The sequence below is a fragment of the Anoplolepis gracilipes genome, unplaced genomic scaffold (assembly GCF_047496725.1).
Source record: "Anoplolepis gracilipes unplaced genomic scaffold, ASM4749672v1 Contig20, whole genome shotgun sequence".
In the NCBI taxonomy this organism is placed as follows: Eukaryota; Metazoa; Arthropoda; class Insecta; order Hymenoptera; family Formicidae; genus Anoplolepis; species Anoplolepis gracilipes.
In genome coordinates, this window is record NW_027328668.1 from 898,943 (window position 1) to 908,843 (window position 9,901).

Below are 9,901 nucleotides of genomic sequence, written 5' to 3' on the forward strand. Positions count from 1 at the left end.
ATATACATATAGTGATAATTATACTATCTGACAAAACTTGACTTTTTTTATGTAACACGAGTGGGAATAGTCATTTCCAATGTATTTTTCCTGCTAAACATGAATCCATTTTCTAAATTTGGGAGATAAATATCATCATTTTTAGTTTCTTAAATGCTATTTTTCTTCAAATTGTGACGTGGTAGCCAAATTTTGAAAATAGATTCGTGTTCAGCGAAAAAAATACATTGAAAATGACTATTCACACTCCTGTTACAAAAATTGTGTCAAAGAGTGTTATCTGTGTGTACCTATATATTAAACACAAAATAGTTTTTACTATCTCAGCTAAATCATACATACATAGACTTTCATAAGTTAATGTAACAAAAGCATTTTTTATCAATTTAACGCCACTTTTTTGTAAATTGCGGTTCTTTCAGGAACTTTACACATTTTCGTCGTAAAGTGTTGAATGTTTAACTTTTAATTTGAACAGTGATAAACTCCTTTATTATGTCAGCTTATCGATATATAGCTACTCAAAGATTGCAAAAATTGAATTGTGGTTTCTTGCACGTTTAATAATGTAATATTTTCAAAATCCTGATAAACTAACATTTTTACGATCAAATTTGAATTTAGCACACACAAATTTACTAAGAAATATATGTCAAGATCCCTGAAGAAATCTTTGTCCAATAGTGTTATTGTTAATATTATATATCTTCTGTATATATATCTATATATGTATTGTTATTGTTTTGCTTAGTCAAAAAACGTTAAAGAAACTTTACAATCTTTTGTAATGTAAATTATAAAAAGATTATAAAATAAAATAATAAAAAATTTAATTTATTTTATTATTTTAATGCTCATTCTAACAAGTTATTTTATATAACCTTTTTTTCTACTAACTACATATAAACACAGTTAACTAATCACTTTTGCAATAAGATGATATAATATATTTTAATGATTGACTAATCATTTCATTCTTAGAGTTAAGATATATGTTTCTTAAATGAAGTAAAATATTATTTTGTAACTCTTGTTCCGAAGTATGAGAAAACAATTTCTCAATCAAATATTTTACTTGATTAGGAGCTCCATCTATAAGTATTAAACGTCCAGAAAAATTCCTTGTTTCTAATAATCTTGCTAATTCAATGGCGATTAAAGATCCAAATGAATAACCCACAATTAAAAATTCTTTTCGTTACGTCACGAATCTTTTATATAATAATTGCTTATGAACTCACCCATAATATTTGCAACCGCTTTTTAAGAATTTTTAGTTTTCTTATGATCTTTAGTATAAAGCTTTACAAAAATTAGATAATATCAAAAAAATCTTGCGACCTACAGACAGTATACTTTATTTATACATACAAATACGTTCATATCTGCAATCCAGTGAGGCCCACAAGTAAATTAACTATGTTGTCGAGAATATGTTTGTTTTCATTTATTAAAATATCTGTGACAAATATGTTATGAGGTCTTAAGACAGTATCGCATTTATGGATTGCTTTTGTAAATACTAGAAATTTCATTAAAGCTTGACCTACAAATATTTTAAAAGAATATATTATTGCATAATATTGTTGATATACGCGTTGTTTCAAATAATGTAATATTTTTACATAATAAATCTAAATATAAATAAAATCTCTGAAAGAGGATGGGTAAAATGTACTGATTTTTGCCCAAAAAGTGTAACGAAAGTTACATATGTTTTCTTATAGCTCTTTCTCTTTTGAGCTACTAAACATGAAAATAAAAAAGTGGGAAAGTGGTCAAAATTCGCTTCAAAGGGATCGAAATGTCACTTTTAATAGTAATTTGATTAGTGTCGATTTTGTTGCAATTATTTAATTATTTGTATTATATTGTAGTTTAGTTTGTAATTTTTTTACTGAAAACTAAGAAAACACTTTAAAATAAAATTTTTTAGAAATGTTACATCTAACATAGCAAAATCAATATAATATAAAAATTTAAAAAAATAGATAATTTATTCAAAAAGTCTTATTAAATATGCAACTGCATACATTGTATAGTTTTAAATATGTTAGGTTAAAATAGGGGACTTTCACACCACTCCTAATTTCACCTAAAAGTGCATTAAATTTTTTAGTAGATCTTCGTCTGCAGATGTTTATACCAACATTTTACCTACCCTCTTTTTTTTATTTTACATGTGCATCCCTGGAAATAATTTTACAACTTTTCACGCAAAAACTATGCGAAAATTACATTTTTTATAATGCGACTAAAATTTTTTACATTATTTCTGTGTAATTTTTATGTCAAATTATGTGATTTAAACATGTTTATAGATTTCTATAAATGTACGTAGAAAATTGTGATTTTCTACAACTATATTAAAAGTTGTGATTTTCTATAATTATATATTTTAGTCGAAAAAATTGTAGTTTTAGACTTTTTCATTTATTTAGACATATTTATCTGTTTAATTTTATAAAAATTAGTTTAATATATATATCTGAATCTTTTATATACGGACTGTATAAGAAGTAAACTAATAGATGTAGTTATAATATTATTAGTTGCATTTTGCAAGCTTTATACACTTTTCAACAAAATTAAAGGATCACTTAAAATTAGCATGAAAAAGGGTCAGATTCAACTTCATGTATCTTTGAGGTTTCGAGGTTTAAAATGCTTTTTTAAACATCGCTCTACGCTGCCATTTTTCGCAAAGATACGTGAAATTGAATTTGACCTTATTTTTTCACGCTAATTTTAAGTGATCTTTTAATTTTGTTGAGAAGTGTATTTGCTTATGACATAAACTTAAATACGGCTGCAGATAATGAATAGCGCGTTGCAGAGTGGTAAAAAAATGAAGTATAATTATTACAATTAGAGATGTACCGGATAACCAGATATCAGATAATTCAGCACTTATTACAAACACATACGCGCACATGCCGGCGGTAAACGTCTTTTTTCAATAAAAATGTAAGACTGGTTTCAAAGTCATGTAATTCGGTCAAAAAGAAAATAGTTTTAAGAAAGTTTTAAGAAAAGGATTTTGTAGGAAAAATGTTGTAGTTTAAGGAATTTGACTTAAATTTTTCGAGAAAAATTGTTTTAAAGAACTGCAGAATGTCAAAAATATGTAATTTAAAGAAAAAACAATGTTTCTTTTTTAGAGCGTAGGAATAAGATCAAATTGTTTTAAAAAATTATTGATAGCACGTTAAAACTGAAACTTTAAGCTTCAAAATGCTTTTCTTTAAATTTTCCTACGATGATTTTTCACCGAGTGTCGACAATATTTCTGAAAAATACAGATTAGTTTCAAAGTCATGTAATTTGGTCAAAATCGTAGGAAAATTAAAAAAAATATATTTTGTAGGTAAAACATTGTACTTTACGAAACTTTACTTGAATTCATCAAGATAATTTTTCTTATTAAGCTGCAGAGTTTCAAATCTATATCTTTTTTTGCTAGTGTGGAGGATTCTTCTTCAGACTTCTCTGAAGTCGTATACTTTTGTACAATGTCGTAACTATTGATCGGGAGTATCGTAAAAATTGATTATTTCAAGCAGTATCTGTCCGGCGCGAAGGTTTTCAATTATCGCTGTTCTTTGATTATATTTTGCGCTGTGCAACACGTGTTCCGTTATTTTTTATTTACGAGCTTTTTACCCACATGTGTGTCTATACATTAGTTCCACTTAGCGCATCCGGCGGAATTATAATATAGCGAGAATTTCAAATCGAATTTTGTCTAGATTATAGCCGCATCCTGTATATATATATATATATATATATATATGCATATATGTGTGCGTACGTTAGTGCGTGCTCGCGCGCGTGCGTGTGTGTATATTGTAATTTAATTACCCATGTTAAAACACTGAGATCCAATTCCAGAAAACACGAAGCAAATCGGTCTTTTTGTATATACGTTGCTTTCCATCTTAATTATTGCGTTATCAGATAGTTTAGATCCAGCAATTATGTATCCTCTGTAAGGATGACCTTTTATATTGTCACTATAAATATGATGTAGCAGAGAAATATAGTCTACATCTATCGGTCGACTGTATACCTATAAATAAGTTATTATTAATTGTAACTATATATGGTAACAATTATCTTATAATATCATCTTATTGTTAGTATTATATTTCGGAAGTTAAATAAAATTAAAAGTTTATATATATGTATGAAGTCTATCAGAGCTCACGCATGAGCTCAAATGTTTTTTTTCGAAAACCAAGGCTTCTATCGAAAAATGTTTCCTACAAAGTAAGTTGTAACTTTGAAAAGGATATAAAATGATGCAATTAGTTTGACCTTAAGTAAGTACCAAGGTGATGTGCAGATAAACCTAGCTTTTTAAACAAAATCAATTTTTTTTATATAAATTGATTGTTTGCAATATTTGGTGTAAAAAGTTATGAAGATATTATGACTAAAAATTGAATAGTTTATGAGATATTTAATACGGCTGTTTTATATTTGCAACTTTCGATTAAATTTCTTGATTCTTATTCACATCTATTGCTTTCTTACTTATTGCTCACTCGTTAACAACGAAACGCGCGTAATTATAGGAAAAGGAGTGCGGCACATATATTATCCTATTATATTTGCAGAACTGAAACTAAACAATAAATACCACGCTCTTTAGTTACATGCAAACGGCATGTTGTTAACGCGTGAGCAATAAATGGGGCGGCAGTAGGCGTGAATCACGAAATGTAGCCGAAAGTTGCAAACAGAAAATAACCCTAGTTTAATACTTTAATGAGACATAATTTTATATAAATTATAAATTTAATCCACGATTTCATATAGTTCTATTTTTTCTCTTTAAAATCAATATTTTTTTACCAATATACGATTTTTTCTCGAAATATACCGATTAAAGTTGTAAATTTTTGAAATTATAAGATTACAGAATACGTACATACTATATATGTGTGTGGGACTGATTTTAGTAAACATATATACGTAAGTATATACGTGTGTATTCGTCAATTGCGGTCAAGTGTGTTTCAAGTGTGTTTACCAGAGTTGGGAAAGTTACTTTATAAAAGTAACTCTCGTTACCGTTACCGTTCTTTTTTCCAAAAAGTAACTCGTTACCGTTACCGTTACTCAAAAAGTAACGAATTGTTACAATTTCCGTTACTTTTTTTGTATACAATACAAACTTTACATAAAAATTTTTTTAATATAAGATCAAATTTTTACACTAAGCACTACAAATTTTTGAACATTATTTTACAGTAAAGTAATCAAAATGATATAATTTTTTGATAGTGATATTGCTATATTGATATAAAGTGTGTAATAATTTTGATAATAATAAATTATTTTCAATAAAGGAAACTTTTGGAAAAAAGTTAAACAAGTTTTCTTAAACACTTTTAGATTCTGTAAATATAAATAAAGTAATATTCTTATTGCTAGTTTACTTTCAATAGATTGGTAAATATATAGTTAATCGCTTTCTTTGCGTCTTTTCAATTTTTTTTATTTTAAAATTCTAACAGGATACGATAATTTTCATAACATCGAATTCTTGATTAATCATTGAATTATTTGTCTAGTTAAATGTTTTTTACAAAGTAGATAAATACTAGAAAGAGATGCCACCAGTTTTTAAGTATGTGATATTGCGTTTCAATACTCTTATCAATCTTAAGTTCCATTTCACGTATATGTGTGCACGTATCTATAGTATAATGTTACATGTACCATATAAAATGCATGCGTGCATATGCATGAAAAATATCAATGTTTCTTTATTTGAAAATTATTTTCGAAAAAGGTATAGTATATTCAAGTATACTTGAAAAAAATCCTAGACTGCACAGAAAGGTCGAAAGATGTCTTAAAAATATTGAAAAGATAATAATACGTCTTTAAGTTGTCTCTTAAGCATTTTTTAAAGATATGTGCTATCTGAAAAGTAACGATAAAAGTAACTCTTAATTTCGTTATTGAAACATGTAACGAAGTTACTTTTTCCGTTACAAACAAAATTTGTAACGCCGTTAATCTGTTACAGTTACTGAAAAAAGTAACTGTAACGGTAACGACGTTACAAGCAACGTTCAAAAATGAAGGGAAGAGGGAGGATTTTAAAAAATATGATATTTTCGAAAAATATAATTGCACAGTTTTAAAGCACATTAGAAACTGTAAAACTTTTATTTAAAGCTTTTTTTTATATCTCTTACCATTTCGACGGTATTTGCTTAGAAATATAAAAACCGATTTTTTTCAAGAGGGTGTTTTATTACTTTAACGCCCGTATGGGCACGTAAAAAAATACATGTCCCCTATTTTGACCTAGACTACAACATATTTAAAGCGCATTAAAATCGGAGGGAGATACTTCCATATCTTCCATATCTTGTTAGTACAATTTGTGTAACTGTAACTGATACTTAGGAGTTTTGTTTAGTTATATTGCCTTTCTTCTTATTAGTTTTACTTAAAAACCTTATAAATTATTATTATTGAAATTGTAATGTGTACTTACGTCATCTAATATAATTTTAACTGCTTCCTCTGTACGTCCAGATGTAACTACTAATCTAGGTAAATTATCGTCTGCTTTATTATTAATTTTAATTTTTGGATTTGATTTCAATAATACGTGACAATTAGCACCGCCAAATCCAAAGGAATTAATACCGATGTAACCACCTTTGTATTCTGTCTTTTCAGTGATTATTTTTACTCTTCCTTCAATGATAGCAGTCATATCTTTTCGTGGACGTTTAAAATGTATAGTAGGCGCAATTATAGCAGTTTCCATCGCTATTATAACCTTTATGAGATAAATACAGTTTTTTATAGTGATAATAATATCTTGCAAGTTCTATAATTATAATAAATAATAAAAAAATACTTTCATAAGCTTACATGTAGCATTAGATCATATAATTATTTTAATTTTATCGTACCTTGTTGTAAACTTACTTTTGCAATTTGATAATGACCGCTAACGGGTTCAGAATGTCCAATATTCGACTTCACTGAACCCAATAACAGAGGAGAGTCTCTTTTAGCGCACAAAGCTTCATCGATGGCTTGAAGTTCCACAGGATCTCCAACTAGAGTACCAGTTGCATGAGCCTCCATGTAAGATAGCTCAAGAGGCAAAATATCACATTCTTCGTAAAATTCTTCCAGTAACATTTTTTGCTTGTCAAATGATGGAAAGGTAATTCCTTCTTCTTTATAGCCATCGCAATTGGTTTTACCGTAGACAAAAGTCGCATAAATTCTTCTTGCATCTCTTGCTTTTTGTAGGTATACCACTACAGCTGATTCATTACGCATGTCACCAGTACCTTCTTCATCGTAAGGTTTACAGTAGCCATCAGCAGATAGAACTCCTAAAATAATGTCAGTAATTTATTTGTTTCAAGCAATAATAAAGATATAATTTTGTTTCTAGTTTCTTCATTATACTAACAAGTATCTCTTTGTAAACTTTGATAAATATATGTGAGCAAATTAATTATTATTAAAAAACAAAAACTATCAAATTTAACAAAATATGATTAAACAAAAAATTAATTAAAAATTATGTAATGTGTGTGCGCGATAAAAAGCGACAAAGACTCGTAAAAATCACGGATCCGATAAGTCCAACGTTCTCTTAAATTACTAATCGATTTGCAATAAACCATTTTTATTGTCTAAAATATAACTATTTACACTTATTTACAGGTTGAACAACTAACAATTCGTTACTAAGTCGCACCAAGCTGCAGCTGCAGTAAGACGTGTTTCAAACGCAAAAGTAATCGGCACGTTGTTTAGTAAGCGAAGATGAAAATTCACTGTCTGCAAGCTACAGCTATTCAAAGAAAGCAAAGATTTCGAATAGTTACCACGAATTTTGCTAAAGAAAGAAGGATCACGCACTATTGCTTCGGAGCTCGAGTTCAAACGCGAAGTGGCGGTCGCGCGCAGGAGCTTTTATAAGCTAAAGATTCGAGAATGTTCGCGAATTTTCTCATTTTCTTTATATTATTAATCTAAACCTTGATCAAAGTCATCTTTTGTTAAAGTAAATTTTTTGTTGTTTGTCACTTCTCCGGGCGACCGTTTTGATTTTAAGTAGCGCCTGTCACGATGTGATTTGTCGCGCGCGTATTACGCAGCGCTCGCGGATTTGTTAGCGCAGCAGTCAGCGCGAACAAATCCGCTCTTAGCGCTATGCTCTTCGTGAGCGTTTATTAAAAGTAATTTAGAAATTTGAATTATCCTAATGATTATTAATACTAAGGTTTTGATTATTTAATTAGCGACTAATTACTACATTTTTTTCTCCCATTCCTTTTCAGGGCTTGTTCCTTTGTAAACATAATGAATTTGTCAGTAAATATTTATTAACATATTTATTAGATAATTTGACTACTCAATAACTTTGAACCCAATATTATTTTTCACAAACCCAAACGAAAAAACTGATGAGTTACATAGGGATGAACGCATAAATTGACACTAGCAACAATAGCCGCTTCGCAAATACCAGATTGAATCATTTTGTAAGCTTCAACCATAACAAAATGACTCGAGCTGCATGCAGTATCGATGTTATACGATGGTCCAGTAATGCCGAGCCAATAAGAAATTCTGTTTGCTGGAATACTTTTATTGACTCCAAGCATGGGTAATCCAGCAATCTAGTTAGTAATTATCATATAGTTTTTATATGTATAAAAAAATATTTATTTTTATTATATCTTTTTGTATTCAGTGTAATATACTTTATATACATATTAACATATGTGGGGAGTTATTTTTGCGTAAAAGACATTTTTGTAAAGGACATTTAATTTTGTATATATGTGTCGTATTATTATATCGATCGTTATATTTAAAATTCTCGACCGTCGAACATATGTTTTCGATGACGATGTTTATGTACGCGACTTTCTAATTCATAATAATAAGAGACGAGCTCGAAAGACAGAGCAAATCAAAAATCGAAAACGAAGAGAAAAAAGTCGATCGAAGTCGAACGATAGACGCGAAACGAGAAAAACGTACGGGAGAAACAGTATCTCCTCTTACTTGTAATTCTTTTATAAATCCTTAATAAATAATTTTTTTAAAGCGATAACACTTTGTGTAATTATTAAACATTTAAAATTAAATAAATCCACACATATATTTATGTACTTTTTAATAGCGCGTATCTTTTTATTGATTTCTGATACTTATATTATTGAATAATCAATTTGAATCACATACGTGAGGTTTATTGTATATTAACTCCAGATGTGTATCATGAACACTTATTGCTGTGATAACGCTTGTGTTTGTTCCTCGTAATTCTGCAAGATTTACGCCTGCATCAATAATTGCTTCATAAGTGTGCTCAAGTAATATCTTACTTCCAGGATCAATTACATGAGCTTCTTCGGTCGATATATTAAAAAATTCTGCGTCAAATTTTGTATATTGTTCATTTTTCCTACCCTAGCAGGCATCTCATGTGCAACTGTTAGGATTTATTATAATAAGAATAAATATAATATTGTCATATTGTTAAGTCATTGATAATATTTGTATTACAATATTCTTAAAAAAATACATGACATCTCAATTAAACTTTGATATAAAATGAAAAATAATATTACAATAATAAACAAAAAAAAATTGTTACAAAATTGTTAAAAATGTTAACAAAAAGTGATTTATGTAAACATAAATTGCATAACGTATTAATTGCTTTAATGATTTTGTAAATGAAACTTTTTCGAATTTAATATGTTAGATTTATAAATATATTGACACAAATATTACAAATTTTTAACTATGATATATATATATTTATTACAATAAAAAAAATATAAAACTTTTTCAATAAAACAAAAATATTCTCAATTTTGAGAAAAAGATA

The 9,901-nt window shown here is 28.2% G+C and overlaps 1 pseudogene; it reads right to left on the reverse strand.

The window, feature by feature from the left end:
* Positions 1-1,379: 1,379 nt before the first annotated feature.
* LOC140675685 (fatty acid synthase-like) lies at positions 1,380-9,488 on the reverse strand (annotated as a pseudogene).
* Positions 9,489-9,901: the final 413 nt, after the last annotated feature.